This window comes from Loxodonta africana, chromosome 1, assembly GCF_030014295.1.
Source record: "Loxodonta africana isolate mLoxAfr1 chromosome 1, mLoxAfr1.hap2, whole genome shotgun sequence".
Classification (NCBI taxonomy): Eukaryota; Metazoa; Chordata; class Mammalia; order Proboscidea; family Elephantidae; genus Loxodonta; species Loxodonta africana.
This window is the reverse complement of record NC_087342.1, coordinates 228,131,920-228,154,112: the sequence shown is the minus strand read 5'-3', so window position 1 is coordinate 228,154,112 and position 22,193 is coordinate 228,131,920. Positions and strand designations below refer to the sequence as shown.

Below are 22,193 nucleotides of genomic sequence, written 5' to 3'. Positions count from 1 at the left end.
ACTACAAAGCCAATTTCCTTAATTGATATGTTGTTGTTTTGGGCCATTGAGTTGATTCCAACTCATGGTGGCACCACGTCATACAGAGTAGAACTCCTCCATAGGATTTTCTTGGCTGTAATCTTTACTGAAGCAGATCACCAGGGCTTTTCTTCCATTGTGCTGCTGGGTGGGTTCGAACCACCAACCTTTTGGTTAACAGCTGAGTGCAAACCGTTTGTGCACCCAGGAACTCATTAACCGATATAGGTTTATTTATATTTTATTTTTCTTCTTGAGGAAATTATGGTAATAGGTTCCCTTCAAGGAATTTTTCATTCCATCTAAATTGTCAAATTGATCAGTATAAAGTTTTTCTCAGTATCTGTAAGATTTAGTGATGTCCTCTACTTCACTCTTGCTATTGCTAGTATGTGTATTCTTTATTTTCTTATGGCCAATGGGTGCTGCTGGCTGCTGTACACTGCAGCACCTGGGCACTGGAGAAGAGGCAAGAGTCTGTACAGGGAAAACTGCCCATGCTTCATGAGCTTGGTGCTTGGGAAGCTCCGTGCACTACAAGTGCAGCAGAAACAGAAAGCAAAACTCTTTCCTCTTGTAAAGTTTCCCAAGTGCCTTTGACTAATAAAGCTAAACATTAAGCCATTGTATAAAGGAAAAATATTACAGGGCCCAGATTCATTTTCACAGAGCAGACAAAAAGGGTGAATTTGAAGCTGAGAAGAAATACATCAATAACCAGCACAGGGTGGTTTGTAACACTACAAAAGTTAACTGATGGAGATATTAATTAGACATTTTGTTTTATTTTCCATGTCTCTTTCACTTTTTCTCTCTGTTTTATCTCTCTGTATTTCAGTCTGAGAAATTTCTTCAAGATCTAATTATTTCCTCAGCTCTGTTCAATGCATTGTTTAGCATATGCATTAAATTTTAAATTGGAACAATGATATTTTTTCATTTTTAGAGGAGCTACTTGGATCTTGTCACATAGTAGTATTTTCTTAAACAATAATTTATGTTCCTTTTTAACATAATTTTGAAAAGTCTTATTTTATAAACTCCAATTATTCTATTATCATCTCAAGCTTTTGCTAATCCTCTTTTGTGTGTGTGTGTGGTGAGTTTTTTCCTTTTATGGTTTGTAATTTTTGTTTGTGAGTTTCTTTCTTTCTTTTTCTGAGAAAGTCGTGTTTACTCTGGGTTAAGGATATATCCTTAGAGAGTAGTTTATATTTTCTTCCACTAGGAACTCAGAGAGTTCACCAGTCTGGGACTGGTTAACACTAAATTTTCATCTTAGAGTTGCTACACAATGAAGGTATTATAAATTTCAACTCCACACCCTTGCATGGTCCAGGTTTGGAACTATAATATTTCATGAGAGATGTTTTTTCTCCCCAGGACCCTGTGCAGAGTATACATCATTGTTGCTTTCTTGGGAAACTAGCAAGAGTTTTCTAGTTCTATTTCCATTGAGAAGGCAGCTCTTCCAGGGTCTTAGTTTATTTAGGGATCACAGTTCCATCTCCTTATCTTGTGTGGGCCTAAGACTACATCTCTTCCTCTTGTCTGGGTATTGAAATCCCAGCCCCTAGCATTTAGGACCTATACTTTATATCCTGCCCTCATCCCAATATATGAGTTACAAGCTTGCTACTCATGCTGGCATTAAGTTCCTTCCTTCTTTTTTTTCTGGAACCTGGAGCACTCGAACTCAGATATGCATTTTAAGTTATCTTGTTATATTTTAGCTAGTGTTTCTATGTGCTTGTGGTGAGTTGTGGCTAGGAGGGAGTGGGGGTCTGCATTTGCTCGGTCTGCCATGTGTCTGGAACCTGAACTTTAGTTCATCGTTCATTCTAGAATTTATAGGCAAAGATTTTAAGCAGGTGAATTATTATGATCAAGTTTATTTTATGACAATAACATGGATAAATCAAAGAATGAATTTTAGACAAAAGTGATTCATGAAGGGATGATCAATTAGAATGTGATTGCAATAGCCCAGGTTTAATGATGATGAGGTAGTGAAGGGTCTCCCATCTCCCTACCCAATGCATGGAGAGCCCTTATCCTTTAACTTGGAAGGGAAAACTGTGCACTAAGATGGTCAAGGGAAGCTTCAAGGAGGAGGTGACTACTGCTCCCAAATCTGAAGGATGAAGAGGAATTATTAGATGATTAGAAGAGGAAAGAGTCTTCTTTTGGGATAGAAAAGCACAGCATGAGGCCAAGAAAGGAAAGTGGTAGGAATGCATGTGGCGTATTAAAGGACTAGGGAGTAGGGCAGCCTGACCAAAACGGAGGGGTCAAGCATGGCGGCAGTAGAAGACGGTTGGAATAACCAATGGGAACCACACTGGGGACAATGCTTAATCCCCTGTAGATATTCTCATTGTTGGTGATTATTAATAGCATTTTTGCAAACACTGTGCTGGGATTTGCCAGTGCATAAGGATCCAAAGAAGATATTTTGTTGAGATTGACATATGAAGGATATTGGGTCCAAAAACTGTAGTTGTTCCAATTTCCAAATCATCCAGATGCTCCGTTGCCGTGTTATTCTGCGTTTATATTCCAGAAAGGAAATAAATGTTTGGCAATTCATTTAAATCATCCAGTTCTGACTACATCCAAACAAACAGAATGTTTGGTTTGGTTGCTACCAGCTGCCGGTTTTTACTCGACTTTAAGACTATTTGGTAAGAAGCAGGACACGGGTGTTTGCTTTATATTTTAGAAAAATGAGATTCTTTTTAGAGTTGTGTACCATGTGGGTATTTAAAGAGAGGCTTTAGGATGTTTTCTTTATTTTTTTATCTCCTAAATGTTGCACAGCCAGATTTACACCCGTGGAGTAATGTTTCACAAATGTGCATCTCTCCACAATTATCAAATAGTTTGGAGAGTCTGAGTAAACTGTTACATCTGTTGAAGATAAGTGACTCAGTAACCTTTGGCATATGCAGAAACGGAGGAAGAAATAAAGGAGACAATAAAACTGAGCGGATGGATTTACCATACAGAGAAGAAAAACAAGCCAAGGAAAAGAGATGCCTTTTTATTTTTCTTTTTAAAATGATGAATAGTTATGGAGCAGCTCAGGTCAAGGCTAACGCTATTTTGGCTGTTTCTCCTTCTTGTTAGTAGTCTGATGAAAGGGAAGAAATACTTCTATTCATTTTCTTGTATGTGGAGTTTTAATAACATGTTCAAATAACAGCTTTCAACTCACAGGCTACCAGTGGGGAGGGTACCTATGACTGTGGCAGGCGTTTACCTCACTACCAGGCTGGCAGCCAGGAGAAATTGGTGCGTGGGCTGAACTATAAAACAGGGGCCTTTGCTTACACGTCTTGTGTTTTCAACACCTGACAAGTGCAGACACTCAATAAAGCTTTGCTGAATGATTGCGCCTCTGTGTGAATGAATACATGAAATGATAGAGTTGTTTTTGTTCCTTCTGTGGGTAGCTGCCATTGAGTTGGCTCCTGTTATGGATTGAACTGTGTCCCCCAAAAATATGTATATCAATTTGGCTATGCCACGATTCCCAAAATTGTGTGATTCTCCACCATTTTGTCCTCTGATGTGATTTTCCCATGTGTTGCAAATCCTCTCTCTGTGATGTTAGTGAGATGGGATTAGTGGCAGTTTTGTTAATGAGGCTGGACTCAATCTACAATATTAGATTGTGTTTAAGCCAATCTCTTCTGAGATATAAAAGACAGAAGCAAGCAGAAGGACAGGGGGACTTCATACCACCAAGAAAGTAGTGCCAGAAGAAGAGTGTGCCCTTTGGACCTGGGGTCCCTGCCCTGAGAACCTCCTAGTCCAGGGGAAGATTGATGACAAGGAACCTTCCTCCAGAGCCGACAGAGACAGAAAGGTTTCCCCTGGAGCTGACACCTCGAATTTGGACTCCTAGCCTACTAAACTGTGAAAGGATAAACTTCTGTTTGTTGACGCCATCCACTTGTGGTATTTCTGTTATGGCCGTGCTAGGTAACTAAGATAGCCCCAACTCGTGCGGCCTCGTGAACAATAGACCCTAATGCTGCCTGTGCCATCCACAAGTTTGGTTGTGGATTGGATCCTTGTGATCTATAGAATTATCACTGATTGATTTTTGAAAGTAGATCACCAGGCTTTTCTTCCTAGTCCATCTAAGCCTGGAAGCTCCATGAAATCTGTTCAGAATCAGAGCAATATGCAAGCCTCCACTGACAGACGGGCGGTACATTGGCTGGTAGGGTAACATAAGCATATTTTTAGATAATAACCCTATTTAAATAATATCTAAATAATGTATTATTTAGGTATTATAGTCAACGGGGGCTATAAAAAAAAAAAACAGGCAAAATGAATCTAAGTTTTACCCAGAAAGACACTTACCAAAAAGTAGAGTAAATCTAAGCTTTATTTTACTTTCTTGGATGGGAAAAATAGATTTATTTAAAATTCTGCAGTTTGGAACTTTCTGTTTCATGCACTCTGTCTGCATTTATGGTGGGATACAGTGTACCCTAGCAGGTCTATCTGCAATATTCTCACCAAACATTAGCAAATCATGTCAAGGGTTCTGTGTGTCTGCAAGCTGGAGCAGGTATCAGCTGTTTCCACACTTGGGAACCCATGTGGAGACAGACAAGCAAGGCTTAGACAGCAGAGCGCTGTGTTGTATTTTAGAAAGTCAACTCTGGAGGCAGGTTGAGGATGGTTTGTTGTTGTTATTTTTAGGTGCCATCTAATCAGTTCCAACTCATGGCAACCCTATGTACAACAGAATGAAACACTGCCCAGTCCTGCACCATCCTCACTGTTGTTGCTATGCTTGAGCCCATTGTTGCAGTCACTGTGTCAATCTGTCTTATTGAGGGTCTTCCTCTTTTTTGCTGGCCATCTATTTTACCAAGCATGATGTCCTTTTCCAGGGACTGATCCCTCCTGATAACATGTCCAAAGTATGTGAGGCATAGTCTTGCCATCCTTGTTTCTAAGGAGCATTCTGGTTGTACTTCTTCCAAGACAGATTTGTTCATTCTTTAGGTAGTCCATGGTATATGAGTGGTTTAGAGAGGGAAATATGGTAGAAAAGACCAGAGAGGAGGTTCAGGTAATAATTCAGGCAAGAGGCGATGAGAACTGTGGTCAGGATGGTGGCCATAGGGGTAGAGAAGAGGGACATTTGGGGTGATATGACTTGTGACTGACCGTATGTAGAGAAGTCAGGAATGAAGCCCAGGTTCCTGGCTTGGGTATTGGGTAGGTTGCGATGAAGTCTCCTGTCTTAGGCTGGGTTCTCTAGAGAAGCAAAACCAGTAAGGCATATAAATATATGTATACAGAGGTTTAAATCAAAGAAACAGCTCATGCGATTGTAGAGGCTGGAACATACCAAGTCCATGGATTAGGATAGAGGCTCCTCCCAATTCACGTAGCTGAAAGGGCTGGTGAACCCAAGATCAGCAGGTCAGAAGGCAGGGCTCTTGCTCACAGGTTGTGAATATCCATGAATCCCAAGATCAACAAGTAAGACTGCAAGGCTTGTCCTGATTCACGTAGCTGCAAGGGCTGGCGAATCCGAGATCAGCAGGCAGGAGAGCAATGCTCTGCTCACAGGCTGTGAAGATGGACAAATACCAAGATCAGCAGATAAGCTGATAGCTCAAGTCCCAAGAACTGGAGGTCAGACCAACAGGAGGCAGCCACAGGATCTAAGCAAAAAGCCAGAATGTCTGCTTATATTGGGATGCAGGTCACACCCCCAAGAAAACTCCTTTTTGACTGATTGCCTACTCATTGCAGATCCCATCATGGGAGTGATCACATGTAAACACTGAGAATCATGGCCCAGCCAAGTCAACACACAATCTCACATCACCCAACACAGAAAAGCCAGAACATGGAAGGTGTTGGGGCAGAGGAGCTCTGGGACCGACGAATACAGTCACAAAGCTAGGCTAATATGACTCACAGTCCCTAAATCTCACTGGGCATTTGCTGCTGAACTTAAAATTCCTTTGAAGGAAAAAATAATTTTTTGGTTATTTATACTATATGTCAAATATTTATCTTTTTTTTTTTAGACTGTGCAGCAGCTAGTTCCCCTTCCTACTTCTGGGGTATCCTACTCTCTGAATAGAATTGATGGGGCACAGAGCACTGCTTCTTACCCTAGGAGCGCGGGGTGGGATCCCCAGTCTCCCTCCCAACCCTGGGCTCTGTCACTTGGATACTTTCGCCAGGACCCTGGATCTGATAGAGGAAGGCACAAACGAAGGGAAGACGCACTCCCAGAAGTTTCAGCAGAGCTAATGGGCAACAGTGTACACTTTCATGAGAACACTTTGAATGGGAATTGTAAGAAGTGGTTTGACCCCACCATAAATAGGATCAGCATATTGTTGTTGTTAATTGCCTTAGAGTCAATTCTGATTTATAGTGACCCCACGTGTGCAGAATATAACTGCTCTGAAGGGTGTTTAAGGAAGCAGATAGCTTACTGTTTTCCGAGGCACCTTTCCACTAGTAGCCAAGTGCTTAACGGTTTGTGCCACCCAGGGTCTGCACAAGATCAGGACATGAGAACCACGAAGGAGCTGCTTTGGTTGCTGTCACCCCAGGCAAGTCCTCCAGCCTTCTGCTGGTTCTGAGAATTCCGGCGTTCTCCCCACATTCTTCCCCAGGTATTTTGCATGATGTTTTCAGGAAGGTGTATTATAGTATACTTTTTGAGCTTGGCAGATTTGACTAGCTGTATTACTTTTACATATGAATGCCAAGCTGGCATGCTTAGTGAAGTGTTCTCAAACAATTAATAAGAACGCTGGTGGAAGTGAGTCAGAGCCTCTCCCTCGCTTCTTCCGACCATCCATTTCTGAGCTGGTCCAGAGCCCTGGGATGGTTCACAGGGTAATTTTCAACCCAACCTCATTCACCCAGCAGTTAGTGGAAATTCCCCCACCTTCTGGGATATGGTTTCTCCCCTCTACTCTGCAACAGTATCGCAAGTGTGCATATTGGGGTGTATATTCAAATTCACAGAAGGCCCTTCATAGAGGGTCCCCCAAGCAAGCAGAGGGTCTGCCGTGACATTGACCCCAAAACACCAGTACTGTCAGTCAGCTCTTGTTAATTTCCTAGCCCTGTTTTCAATGGTTATTTTAGGTTTTCTTGATCTATATTAGTCAAGTTTCTTTGGTTTCAAGTAACTGAAACTAAGTTAAATTAGCTTATAAAACAACAACAAAAGGAACTGTCATGTAAGAATACAGGAAAGTTTCATGGAACCCAGGGGTAAAAATGTAACTGGGTCTCAAAAAGGAAGTGGAAAGTTCTTAGGACTCTCTGTTTCTTATTTCTGTTTTGCTCTGGGGTTCCTGATAAAGACTGATAAAAAGACTGAAATAAACTGGTAAACCAGTTGCCATCAAGTTGACCCTGGCTTATGGCAACCTCGTGCATGACAGAGTAGAATGGTGTGCAATAGGACTTTCAATGGCTGATTTTTCCAAGGTAGATTGCCAGGCCTTTCTTTTGAGGTGCCTCTGGGTGAACTTGAACCTCCAACCTTTCAGTTAGCAGTCAAGTTCTTTAACCATTTGCACCACCCAGGGACTCCTATTAATAGAAGTAGCTGACACTTATTGAGTACTTGGTCTATGCCACAAGAGCCCTCTGAGAAAGGTATTATTATAATTTTCATTATACATACAAGTAAACTGAGGCACAGAGAAATCACATTATTCCACTGTCAACCTATAGGGGGCTGCAAGCCCAGAATATGGACCTCAGCAACCTTTTTCCAGAGCCAATACCTCCAGCTTCCACAACCCTGTCTCAGGTGGGTCCAGATGGATGCCATCCTAGACTCACCACCTCTACGGCAGCCAGCATCTGTCTGAACACCTTTAGTGATGGTAGGAGGGGAGGAGAAGATGATGATTCTATTTGGGGAAGACTTAACTGAGAGCAGATTATTCCCTCTATCGAGCTAAAATCTGCCTCTCTGAAAATTTCCCCACTGACCAAATTTCTGTCCTCTGGGGCTAACCTGGCCAGCCTATACCTCAGTCTGCCAGATTGACCTTTAGGCATTTGAGGACCAATGGTTGAGGCTGCTTGAAACTTGACATCATCGATTCTCTCAGCTGTCCCTCAGGTTTTTCAACAGGAGGCCCCAGCATCTTTGTTCCTCTCTTCACAGTGCCCCTCAGATCGTCCTAGCCACCTGTCTTAGTTCCCTAGTACTGCTGCAACAGAAATACCACAACTGGGTGGCTTCAAAGAACACAAATGTATTTTCTCACAGTTCTAGAGGCTAAAAGTCCAAATCAGGGTCTTGGCCAGGTTGATTTCCTCTGAGACTCTTTACCAGTGTCCAGCGTCTGCTGGCGATCCTTGGTGTTCCTTGAAAGACAGGGGAACTGTCTTCCTCTCTATTTCCAGTAGCTCAAGCATTCCTTGGCTTGAAGCTGCAGTGTCACATGGTATCCTTCCTCAGTCTCTCTGTATCTGTTCTCCTGTGTAAGGACAGCACTCAGATGGGGTTAGGATCCACCCTACACGGGCATGTCCTCATTAACATGACAAAAGAACCCCCTCTTTCTAAACAGGATCACATCCACAGGTACAAGGGTCAGGAATTGAATCCGTATTTACGGGGGACACAATTCAATCCATATGACAATTAGTTATTTATATTAGAGCACAGGTTCTTGTCCTTATCAGACCCAAGACCTACCCCCTTCTCATGACAAATATTGTATAATGTTCCCTCTGCTATCCAGCAAAAAAATTCACACATACAACCATCTACCTACACACGTAATTTAAAAACAATGTAATGTCCTTGTTATATTAGGAATGAAAGGAAAATAATTTATGATGAAATAACACATTAATGCTCAGTCATAACTATACTAGCAGACATAATGAAATGAATGTGTGCACCTGTTTATAATAAATGTCTGTATTCAAAAGAAGTGAGAAGATCAGAAACCCCGCTATAGAAAAAGTATAGAAAATGAAAGAGTAAATGTATGAGTAGGCATTAGGATTAAAAAAAAAGAAAAAGAAAAAACTATATGAAGAAAGAGGAAAATAACCTTATTTGAAGTCATGACCCATGCCCAAAACAAATTATAGACTGTGGAAATTGAGGACTCATGACATTGTCACATTGATAAATGTAGTGTCAAAACAATTTCCTGCCATTTCACGCAGGATGGTATAGTGACCAAGCACTGCCAAAAACATATCCCCTGTATTAAAATCCTTAAATTCGCACTCCAGTAACTAAGCTTTGGAGATCGTGAGCTTTGATAAGCAATGGGGCAGGGGGAATGAATTTCAAGACCTCACGACCTTGCTGCTTTTAAAGGTTGCTGTTGCTGTTACCCACTGTCAAGTCAACTACAACTCACTGCAACTTTACACACAGCAGAACGAAATGTTCCTTGTTCGGTGTTTTGCCAGCTTCATGATCATTGGTATGTTTGAGTCCATTGTGGCTATCGTATCAATTTATCTCATTGAGGGTTTCACTCCTTGAGGGTTTCAGTCATTTTCACTGACCCTCTACTTTGGCAGGTATGATGTCCTTTTCTAGCGATTGGTCTTTCCTGATGACGCGTCCAAAGTCAGCAAGTCGAAGTCTTGCCTTTCTTGCTTCTAAGGAGCATTCTGGTTGCATTTCTTCTACGATTGATTTGTTCATTCTTTTGGCAGTCCATGGTATATTCCATATTCTTGGCTAACACCACAGTTTGAATGCATCAATTCTTCCATCTTACAGGCCAGTTATTTTATAGACATCCTTCCAGTTGGCTTTGCCTGGTGTTTCCTCATGATTAAATTCTGGTTATGGTCTTTGGCAGGAACATGACAGAAATCTTGGTGGATTCATCATTACACCTTCTCAGGTGGTACACGATGCCAGTTTGTCTTACAACAGGTGTTATTAACTTTGACCATGTGATTAAAATGTGGTAATTTTTCTTTTTATAATTGATTTGAATTGTGTGAGAAGGTACTTTGGAGACTAAAAATATCCCAGTCCTCATCAAACTTTCACCTACCAGTTGTAGCATCCATTGAAGTTTGTTGGCTGAATTTACAATCGCTATATTGTCAAATTTTTTTTTTATGTCATGAAGTAGTGATTTTCTAATTGTTATCCCTAGTACACTTATTAGTTGGCATTTTACTGTAAAGAAAAGCTTTCTTTTTTCCCCATTTACTTATTCTTTCATTTCATTGTATCAGTTATGTTGTTGTTGTGTACCATCGAGGCAGTTCCAACTCATAGCCACCCCATGTGACAGACTAGAAGTGTGCCATAGGGTTTTCTTGCCTGTAATCTTTACAGGAGCAGATTGCCAGGTCTTTCTCCTACAGAGTTGCTGGGTGAGTTCGAACCATCAACCTTTCAATTAACAGCTGAGCACTTAACTGTTGCACCACCAGGGCTTACGATCCCTATTTTATTTAGTGGGCTATAATCTCTTACCATAATTACTTATTTTGATGCTTACACAATCCCAGATTTATCCAGTATGCAGCCCATCAAGCTGTTTTCTGTGTCCTCTTAACATGTCCTATCATTTCTTGGGAAACCTTGGTGGTGTAGTGGTTAAGAGCTACGGCTGCTAACCAAAAGGGCAGCAGTTCAAATCTATCAGGAAACCTTATGGGGCAGTTCTACTCTGTCCTATAGGGTTGCTATTAGTCGGAACTGGCTTGATAGTAACGGGTTTGGCTTGGTTTTACCATTTATTGGGCCCTTCCCTACTTTTTGGCACAACAGAATGTTCTAGATGCATCTTGTATTTTTCTGCCTCAGCCCCAGAATCAGGCATTTCTCCAGGATCCCTGGTTCCTTTTTGCAGAGAATGATATTTAGAAACAAAGATCTAGACTAGGTGTACACATTGTTATTGGGGTATCACTGCTCTCAGGCACAGTCTTACCCCATAAAACAGAGCTAGAAAACACGTGCACACAGACACACACACGCACACATCCAACATTTAGTTCTTATCTTTGTGTATTAAAAACCATGAGTTTCTACCCATACTTCCAGTTTCAGTCTAACACCACACGATTCATTCTGGTGTTTTTTTCTCTTCTATATTTCTAACTTCCTTCTCTGACAGTGAGAAACCTAGTTCCTGTTTTTCTCAATATGTTTACACATTGGATCGATGCCCCTGTAAGTAACTGGCCTGCAGTCATTGCTGCCATCCCCCTTCCAGATGCCTTCCTACTCCTGCTTAAGCTCCAACGCCCTGTGCCAGGCGCCCAGATATGGGCAGCTATCTTGCTTGTTCCCCACTCAATGGCTTGTGAACTAAATGATTCAGGAAAGAAGGAAGGCCAGCAGATAGGTGGGCAGGAAGCTTCCTAGCAATTCCATTTTTATGTTATTTTAAAATTATTTAACTTCAATTAGAAATTATTTGTGTGTTACACATATATAGAGTACATTCTGTGTGCCAGGTACTGTGTATACTTTTTGTGCATTGCCTCATTTGATCCTTGCAGCTGTTCTCTGAGGTAAGTCATATTATTTTATTCATTTTTTATTAGCGACCATATAAGACAGAGTAGAGCTGTCTCACAGGGTTTCTAAGGCTGTCATCTTTTTATATATTTTTTAAATTTTTTGTGTTGTACTTTAAATGAAGGTTTACAGAGCAAACTAGCTTCTCATTAAACAAGTAATACACATATTGTTTTGTGACATTTGTCGCCAATGCTACCACATGTCAACACTCTCTTCTTCTTGACCTTGGGTTTCCCGTTACCAGCTTTCCTGTCCCCCTCCTGCCTTCTCGTCCTCGTCCCTGGGTTGGTGGGCCTGTTTAGTTTGGTTTTGTTTTATGGGCCTGTCTAATCTTTGGCTGAAGGGGGAATCTCAGGAGTGACTTCATTACTTAGCTAAAAGGGTGTCCAGGGGCCATACTCTCAGGGTTTCTCCAGTCTGTCAGGCCAGCAAGTCTGGTCTTTTTTTGTGAGTTAGAATTTTGTTCTACATTTTTCCCCAGCTCTGTCTGGGATCCTCTATTATGATCCCTATCAGAGCAGTCAGTGGTGGTGGCCAGGCACCACCTAGTTGTACTGGATTCGGCCTGGTGAAGCTAGAGTAGCTGTGGTCCATTAGTCCTTTGGACTAATCTTTCCCTTGTGTCTTTGGTTTTCTTCATTCTTCCTTGCCCCAGACAGAGTGGGACCAGTGGAGTATCTTAGACAATGGCTCACAAGCTTTTAAGACCCCAGACACTACTCATCAAAGTAGAATGTATAACATTTTCTTTATAAATTATGTTACGACAATTGAGCTAGATATTCCCCGAGACCACGGTCCCCACACCAAGGCTGTGATCTTTATGGAAGCAGACTGCCACATAGTTCTTCCATGGAGTGGCTGGTGAGTTCGAACTGCCAATCTTTTGGTTAGCAGCTGAGCGCTTAATCACTGTGCTACCAGGATGCCTTATGTGTTAATTCATATAACATAAAATTTACCATTTTAGTCATTTTAAGTGTATAATTTAATGGCATTAGTTACATTCGTGTCGTGTAACCAACACCGCTATCCATTTCCAAAACTTTTTCATCACCTCAAACAGAAACTCAGAACCCTGTCAGCAATAACTCCCCACTCCCTGCTCCCCCAAGTCTCTGGTGACCTAGTGTCAACATTCTGTCTTTATGAATTTGCCTATTCCAGACACCTCATATAAGTGGGATCATACAACAGTTGTCGTTTTGTGTCTGATTTTACTCAGCATAATGTTTTCAAGCTTCATCCTTGCTGTAGCATGTATCAGGACTTCATTTGTCTTTATGGGTGTATACTAATCCATTGCATATGAAGACCCACACTCCATTCATCTGCTGATGGGCACTTGGGTTGTTTCCACCTTATTTTATTAATTTTACAAAGTAGGCAACCGGGGTTTAGTGAAGTTACACAGTAAGTGGTGATCTAGGACTGGAACCTGATGTGTCTCACTCCAAAGGTCATCTGGATATTAGTTTAAAAAAAAAAAAATTAAGTATTCTCTGATGTACTTCTGATTTACAACATCTTCTGGGTATATAGCACCTATGTGTCAGGAAACAGATTTTTGTCTCTGTTCTTCAAGTTTATATTTTCTATTCTAGTGAGCAATAAAAAGGCAGAGCTTGGTATTGTCTCAGTTAACAGAACTCCTTTGTGGAGTGCAGCCATTTAATAAAGTCTTTGAACTATGATCAATGCCTAGAATAGGGCCTGCACATGGTAGGTACCCAATAAATAATGTTGCATGGATGAACGAAGGATCACTGTATCTACGAAGCATGAGATAAGAATGAAGTAGACACGGTGCTCACCAGAACGTGGTTATTTTCCTTCCTTGACGTAAAGGAAGCCACACTTCCTTGCCCCCTTGTAGTCAGGTGGGATCACGTGACCAGCTCTGACCCAAGGAATGTGAGCAGGACTGGCTGAAGAGTGAGGGTAGAAAAGCCCCTGCTGTATATTCTGGTCTTTCGTGCCCTGCTGAGACTACCAAAATGGTTACAAGTTCCAGCTGGCATAGCTACAAGACAGGGAAGGCCCTGGCAGCCTAGCTCACCATCCAACCCACCTCCCCCTGTCCCCCCACCACCTTGAGGGCCTACAGTGAACTTCTCGTGGGTAAGAAGTGAAACTTTGAAGCCACTGAGATTTTGAGGTTCACTTGTTTCTGCAGCATAACTTAGCCTATCCTGACTCATATCAATGTAATTTCTTTCTTCTCTAGTTTCATAGATTCAATTTAAATTGAAAACATTATGTTCCCTATTAATAGTCCAAACACAATTTAGTTTACAATATAAGCAAATGCCATTGTGAGATTTATACTAGAAATAACAATGAAAGGTCCAATTTAAAAACTGACAATTGACTTGAGTAGACATTTCTCTAAATCGGATGTGAGAAAGGCTCAGAGGTACGTGAAAAGCTGCTCAAAATCATTGGTCATTAAGGAAAAAGAAATGAAAACCACCATGAGACACCCCTTTACAGCCATTGGGATGGCTATGAAACAAACAAACAAACAAACTCCCAAAAAGAAAATAACAATGCTGGTGAGGGTGTGGAGGAATAGGAACCCTCGTACATTACTGTACAAGGGGCAGCCACTGTGGAAAACACTAGGAAACAGTTTGGCAGTTCCTCAAAAGTTTAAACATAGAATTACCTTTGTTGTTGTTAGTTGTTGACAAGTTGGCTCTGTGTGAAATGGAGCCCATCCTCACAATAGTTTGCATTGTCGCAGCCACCGTGTTGATTCATTTCATGGAGGGGTTCCCTCTTTGTCTATGACCCTCTGCATGACCAGGCAGAACTACCATATGATCCAGCAATTCCTTTCCTAGGTACATATCCAAGAGAAATGAAAACATATGTTCACACAGAAACTTATACACGAATGTTTACAGCAGCACTATTCTTAATGGCCAAATGATGTAAACAACTCAAATATTCTTTAATAGGTGAATGGATAAACAAATTGTGGTATGTATATACAATGGGATATCATTCAGCCATAAAAATGAATGAAGTGCTGATACATGCTACAGCTTGGATGAACCTCAAAAATGTTAGCTAAGTGGAAGAAGACAGGCACAAAAGGTCTCATGCTCTATGATTCCATTGATATGAAGTATCCGGAATAGGTAAATCCATAGAGACAGAATGCAGACTAATGGTCGCCAGGGAGAGGGTGGAGGGGAGTAGTGGGAGTGATTACTTAAGTGCAGGGTGGTCTAAATAATGAAAAAGTTTTGAAGTTAGAGCAAGGCAAGGGTTGCACAACTTTTAAATCCACTAAATGCCATTGAATATTACTCTTTAAAATGGTTGATTGTATGTTCCGTGAATTTAACCTCAATAATAAAAACAAGAAACAGTACTATGAGAATATTCATAGAGAAAGGAAGTCACTCCCAAGACTGTTAACAGGTAAACCAAGGAAGGGCAGCTTGCCCTTGGGAAGAACACTTAGTATGTTTAAATAGATTGACTGAAGACCTCCAACAGGAAAGGTCTACCCTGTTTTATCTTGCTAATCATGTATTCTCTAATGGAAACTTGTTTGGTACATGCCAATTTTTCTATACCTTCTGTTTTCTCTAGATAAACTTTGTGTGCTCCTTTTAAATACATGTTTTTGTGTGGTGGATTCAACTGTCCTAGTTTAGATCATCCCCTTCCAACTGACAGTGAGTAAAATGAAAGTCAGAAGAAAACCCATTGGTCCAACCCTCAGGGTGGGGTTAGTCACTTCTAAGAAGTTTTATTCCTACTTATGGTATAGCTGAATTAGAGAGATGTTTAAGAAATTTATCAGTCACTATGGGACAACTAGCAGATGAAGTTGCTAGTTGGATGGAGGGACAACAGCAATCTCTGACCTCGTTAGCAAAAGTGACATGAGATAACAAAATAGCCTTAGGTTTTTTATTAGCCCAGGAGGGTATAGTCTGTGCTGTAAACAGGATATACACAGGATTAGAAAGCAAGCTACTTAGTTACACATGGTGACACCCTCACAAACACCAGATTTATTTGGTTGCTTTTCGTGAGAAATAAGTACATGGGCTAGATCATTATGGCAAGGAATAGTAATATTCTTAGTCTGCATCCTAATAGTATTAGGCATAATAAAACTTATCTTCTATTGCCTTACACACTTAAAAAGCAAAAGAAAGCCTCAGGCTAAAATGTTGATGTACATTGAGCCTGCTCACTTCAGCAACGTGATTGATGAGAACATTGCTTTTACTTAAGATGCTGGTAAAGAACCAGATGGTATCTGGTAGAAAACCAATGCCATGAGTTTAAAGATCTTGCCATGGCCACCATCTAGGACACTGACTAAGTCCAGGTATTGATCATCAATGTCTTATCTCCAATCTCTGATCAAAAGGAAGGGATGATTTAGGAGATAATATTGGAGCCTTTATTCCCTGTCCTAGAATGTGACCCAGCTGGACCTGGACTCACAAGGACCCACAAGGACTCACAAGGGCACATCAACTGGGCCCTGAGGTATAAAGGCAATAGTTAGGACAATCTCAAAGTGCTGGTGGCGTAGTGATTAAGAGTTGGACTGCCAAAAGGTAGGCAGTTTGAATCCACCAGCCGCTTCTTGGAAACCCTATGGGGCAGTTCTACTCTGTCCCATTGGGTCGCTGTAAGTTGGAATCCACTTGATGGCAACAGGTTGGTTTTTTTTTGTTGTTGTTGTTAGGACTACCTTGGAAAACATCTTTCAGGGAAGCTTTCACATAAACAAATCATAAACAGCACAAAAGGTCCACGTATTTTCCACCGTTATCTTTTTCTTTTAGCATTAAGTGAATAGTAATGATACAGGGTTAACTGTGCTGGTGGAACAAAAGAGCATTTAAAAGATTACCATCTAGAAGTTGCGTAAACAGTAATCATACCCTGTCAACGTAAGATAAGGTTGCAACAACCTGTGAATTACTATCTCCTTCTTAGTGTTTTTCTAGTTTCTTCCCCCTTTACAGGCTCCGCATGACCACTGTTTAACCTTCCTTAGCTCTCCGGAGATGGCGATGTAGTGCCGAAGATCAGTGAGCTTGCGCTATGTCCCATAATAAGTGATGCCAAGGGCTGCCGAGAGGACTCCATCTTGAAAACCAGCGGGTTCCATCTTAGATTCCAGATGTGCAGGCAACCTAATTAACACACACCTCCATCCTGAGAAATACCTGCCCCTTGAAAGCAGCCCCCTAAATATTCATTACTCTATTGTCTCCACAAAACCTATATAAACCCTAGCCTTGCTTCCCTTTCCAAGTCAGCCTTTTGGAGAGGATTAGTCCACCACCGACTCAGTTTGCTTGACTCAAGCAAAATAAAGCTTGCTGAAGATAAAGTTTGTCTTTCACCTGTATTCTTACTCAGGAAAAGACAAGGACCTTTTGTGTCAGATCAGCGCTTGGTAACAGTAAGATTTGTTGGATCAATGAAGAGCCTCCTGACTGTCACTACTGAAGCCTATACCAATGACCCACCACATGCCTGTCAGTTTGTCATACTGTGGGGGCTTGCATGTTGCTGTGATGCTGGAAGCTATGCCACTGGTATTCAGATACCAGCAGGGTCACCCATGTAGGACAGGTTTCAGCTGAGCTTCCAGACTAAGACAGACTAGGAAGAATGACCTGGCAGTCTACTTCTGAAAAGCGTTAGCCAGTGAAAACCTTATGAACAGCGGCAGGGCATTGTCTGATATAGTGCTGGAAGATGAGCCCCCCAGCTTGGAAGGCACTCAAAAGATGACCGGGGAACAACTGCCTCCTCAAAGTAGAGTTGGCCTTAATGACATGGATGGAGTAAAGCTTTTGGGACCTTCATTCACTGATGTGGCACAACTCAAAATGAGAAGAAACAGCTGCAAACATCCATTAATAATCGGAACGTGGAAAGTACGAAGTATGAATCTAGGAAAATTGGAAATCGTCAAAAATGAAATGGAACACATAAACATCGATATCCCAGGCATTAGTGAGGTGAAATGGACTGGGATCGGCCATTTTGAATTGGACAATCCTACTATGCTGGGAATGACAACTTGAAGAGGAATGGTGTTGAATGTATCATCAAAAAGAATGTTTCAAGATCTATCCTGAAGTACAATGCTGTCAGCAATAGGATAATATCCATACGCCTACAAGGAAGACCACTTAATACGTCTATTATTCAAATTTATGCACCAACCACTAGGGCCAAAGATGAAGAAATAGAAGATTTTTAACAGCTGCTACAGTCTGAAATTGATTGAACATGCAATCGAGATGCATTGATATGTACTGGCGATTGGAATGCGGAAGCTGGAAACAAAGAAGAAGGATCAGTAGTTGGAAAATATGGCCTTGGTGATGGAAACAATGCCGGAGATCGAATGATAGAATTTTGCAAGACCAACAACTTCCTCATTGCAAATACCTTCTTTCATCAACATAAACGGCAACTATACACATAGACCTCACCAGATAGAACACACAGAAATCAAACTGACTACATCTGTGGAAAGAGATGATGGAAAAGTCAATATCATCAGTCAGAACAAGGCGAGGGGCTGACTGTGGAACAGACCATCAATTGCTCACGTGCAAGTTCAAGCTGGAACTGAAGAAAATCAGAGCAAGTCCACAAGAGCCAAAGTATGACTTTGAGTACATCCCACTTGAATTTAGAGACCATCTGAAGAATAGATTTGACACATTGAACACTAGTGACTGAAGACCAGACGAATTGTGGAATGACATCAAGGACATCATCCATGAATAAAGGAAGAGGTCATTGAAAAGACAGGAAAGAAAGAAAAGACCAAGATGGATGTCAGAGGAGACTCTGAAACTTGCTCTCCAACGTCGAGCAGCTAAAACAAAAGGAAGAATTGATGAAATAAAAGAACTGAACAGAAGATTTCAAAGGTCATCTCGAGAAGACAAAGTAAAGTATTATAATGACATGTGCAAAGAGCTGGAGATGGAAAACCAAAAGGGAAAAAACACGCTCAGTGTTTCTCAAGCTGAAAGAACTAAAGGGAGAATTCAAGCCTCGAGTTGCAATAGTGAAAGATTCTATGTGGAAAATATTAAACGACGCAGAAAGCATCAAAAGAAGATGGAAAGAATACACAGAATCATTATACCAAAAAGAATTAGTTGATGTTCAACCATTTCAAGAGGTGGCATATGATCAGAAACCAATGATACTGAAGGAAGAAGTCCAAGCTGCTCTGAAGCATTGGCAAAAAACGAGGCTCCGGGAATTGATGAAATATCAGTTGAGATGTTTCAACAAACAGATGCAGCGCTGGAGGTGCTCACTCATCTATGCCAAGAAATATGGAAGACAGCTTCCTGGCCAACTGACTGGAATAGATCCATATTTATGCCTATTCCCAAGAAAGGTGATCCAACCAAATATGGAAATTATAGAACAATATCATTAATATCACATGCAAGCAAAACTTTGCTGAAGATTATTCAAAAACAGCTGCAGCCAGAAATTCAGGCTGGTTTCAGAAGAGGACATGAAACCAGGGATATCATTACTGATGTCAGATGGATCCTGGCTGAAAGCAGAGAATACTAGAAGCATGTTTACCTGTGTTTTATTGACTATGCAAAGGCACTCGGCTGTGTGGATCCTAACAAATTACGGATAACATCATGGAGAATGGGAATTCCAGAACACTTAATTGTGCTCATGAGGAACCTTTACATAGATCAAGACTCAGCTGTTTGTACAAAACAAGGGGATACTGATTGGTTTAAAGTCAGGAAAGGTGTGCATCAGGGTTGTATTCTTTCACCATACCTGTTTAATCTGTATGCTGAGCAAATAATCCGAGAAGCTGGACTATATGAGGAAGAACGGGGCATCAAGATTGGAGGAAGACTCATTAACAACCTGCATTATGCAGATGACACCACCTTGCTTGCTGAAAGTGAAGAGGACTTGAAGCACTTACTAATGAAGATCAAAGACCACAGCCTTCAGTATGGATTGTACCTCAATGTAAAGAAAACAAAAATCCTCACAACTGGGCCAAGGAGCAACACCATGATAAACGGAGAAAAGATTGAAGTTGTCAAGGATTTCATTTTACTTGGATCCACAATCAACAGCCGTGGAAGCAGCAGTCGAGAAATCAAAAGACGCATTGCATTGGGCAAATCTGCTGCAGAGGACCTCTTTAAAGTGTTGAAGAGCAAAGATGTCACCTTGAAGACAAAGGTGAGCCTGACTCAAGCCATGGTATTTACAATCGCATCATATGCATGTGAAAGCTGGACAGTGAATAAGGAAGACCGAAGAATTGAGGGCTTTGAATTGTGGTGTTGGCGAAGAATATCGAATATACCGTGGACTGCCAGAAGAAAGAACAAATCTGTCTTGGAAGAAGCACAACCAGTATGCTCCTTAGAAGCAAGGATGGCGAGACTGCATCTTACATACCTTGGACATGTTGTCAGGAGGGATCAGTCCCTGGAGAAGGACATCATGCTCGGCAGAGTACAGGGTCACGGGAAAAGAGGAAGACCCTCAACGAGGTGGACTGACACAGTGGTTGCAACAATGGGCTCAAGCATAACAATGATTGTAAGGATGGCTCAGGACTGGGCAGTGTTTCGTTCTGTTGTGCATAGGGTCGCTATTAGTTGGAACTGACTCAACAGCACCTAACAACAACAACAACATACCAATGACTAATAAGAAAGAAAATTCAAAATGCAGAATCATGGTGATTTAGCAGTTTTTAGCGAATCTCTGAAAAGGCGAAGCTTTCAAGAATTTTACCCATTTTATAATGTTAATGTATACTGATGATTCTGTAACATCCTTCGACTTCAACAGCATGCTAGTCCGTTTTCCCACTTTTGCCTATTCTGTAATATTCCTGGGACTCAGACAGTCACAGCTTTGGCAGTATGCTTGTTCCTTTCCTACTTTTGCCTCTTGGAATATATATCACATAAAACGTCTCTTTTCGCTTTACAAATAAAGAAAAAAGAAAGGAAGTCACTGAAGAGGGGAGGAACATCAATTTAAAAAACAGTACATTCTAAGGCTGCGGGGCACAAACAGTTAAACATTCGACTACTAGTTGGGAGGCTGGTGGTTCCAAATCACCCAGAGGTGCCTCAGAAGGCAGGCCGGGCAATCTGCTTCTGAAAGGTCACGGTCTTGGAAAAAAAAACCCTATGCAGCAGTTCTGCTCTGCACTTAGGAAGTCACCATGAGCTGGAATTGATTTGACTGCAACTGAAAAATAATGTGTTCTTCCAGCTTAATGGGGACGCAGTTTCTGTTTGGGGTGACGAAAAGTTTTGGAAGGAGGTGGCGGTGATGGTTGCACCACCTTGTGGGTGTAATTAATGCCACTGAGTTTACCCTTAAAATGGCGAAGATGGCAAATTTTAGGTTCTATTTTTTTATACATATTTTACCACAAAAAAAACGGAGTTCCCAAATTTCTGAAATTCAAGTCACACTGAGCAGAACAAGTTGCCCTGTAGTCAGATGTCGATCAATTCCTGAGACTTCAGCTTCTAACTTCCTTTATTCCCATAATGTCACTTCTTCAAGTCTCACTTCCTCTTTAAAGAAAAAAATGAATTTGTTTATAGAAAATATTTTTAAGTTCTGAGACTTTTTTTTCACCAAAGGAAGGAGTTATGGATTGAATTGTGTCCTGTCCAAAAGGTATGTTAAAGTTCTAATCCCTGATACCTCCGAATATGACTTTGTTTGGAAACAGGGTCTTTGAAGATGTTAATCAGTTACATCAACGTGAGGTCATACTGGAGTAGTAGGAGTTGTCGTTAGTTGCCAACAAGTCAATTCTAACTCATGGCAACCCCATATGTGCAGAGTAGGACTTCTCCGTAGATTTTCAAGGCTGGGACCTTTCGAAAGCAGATTGCCAGGCCTGTCTTTCAAATGCCCCCGAGTAGGTTCCAACCACCAACCTTTCGGCCAGTAGTCAAGTGCTCAACTGACTGCAGCACCCAGGGATTCCTACTGGAGTAGACCAAAAAAAAAAAAAAAAAAACAACGCATCGCTGTCAAGTCGATTCTGACACAGCAACCCTATAGGACAGAGTAGAACCCTCATAGGGTTTCAAAGGAGCAGCTGGTGGATTCCAACTGCCAACCTTTTGGTTAGCAGCCTGAGCTCTTAACCACTGTGCCACCAGGGCTCCTAACTAGAGTAGGGTGTGCCCTAATTCACTATGTGTGGTGTCCTTATGGAGGAGAAGTGACACAGACCTCAAGACACAGACGGAGGATGGCCAGGAGAAGCTGGAGGCAGAGACTGGAGTGATGCATCTACAAGGTAAGGAATGCCAAGGATCACCAGGAGACATCAGAAGCTGGAAAAGGCAAGGGAGGATCATCCCTGAGAGCCTTAAGAGAAAGCATGGCCCTGCCAACATGTTGATTTGGACTTCTAGCCTCCAGAACTGTGAGAGAGTACATTTCTGTTCTTATAAACCACATGGCGTGTGGTAATTTGTTACGGCAGCCCTAGGAAAATAATACAGAAGATGAGAAGCACAACTTTTGCCCAGTAACTAGGTAGCTTAGTACTTCCGCATCA

General features: G+C 41.5%; 1 long non-coding RNA gene across 1 annotated transcript; it reads right to left on the bottom strand.

Annotated features, from left to right (window-relative positions):
- Window positions 1–4,447: 4,447 nt before the first annotated feature.
- On the bottom strand, window positions 4,448–21,285 carry LOC111753129 (uncharacterized). The gene is made up of 4 exons (XR_002787979.2): window positions 20,048–21,285; window positions 14,241–14,414; window positions 5,402–5,626; window positions 4,448–5,307 (listed from the first exon to the last, which is right to left on the bottom strand). It is a non-coding gene; the product is annotated as an uncharacterized LOC111753129 (long non-coding RNA).
- Window positions 21,286–22,193: the final 908 nt, after the last annotated feature.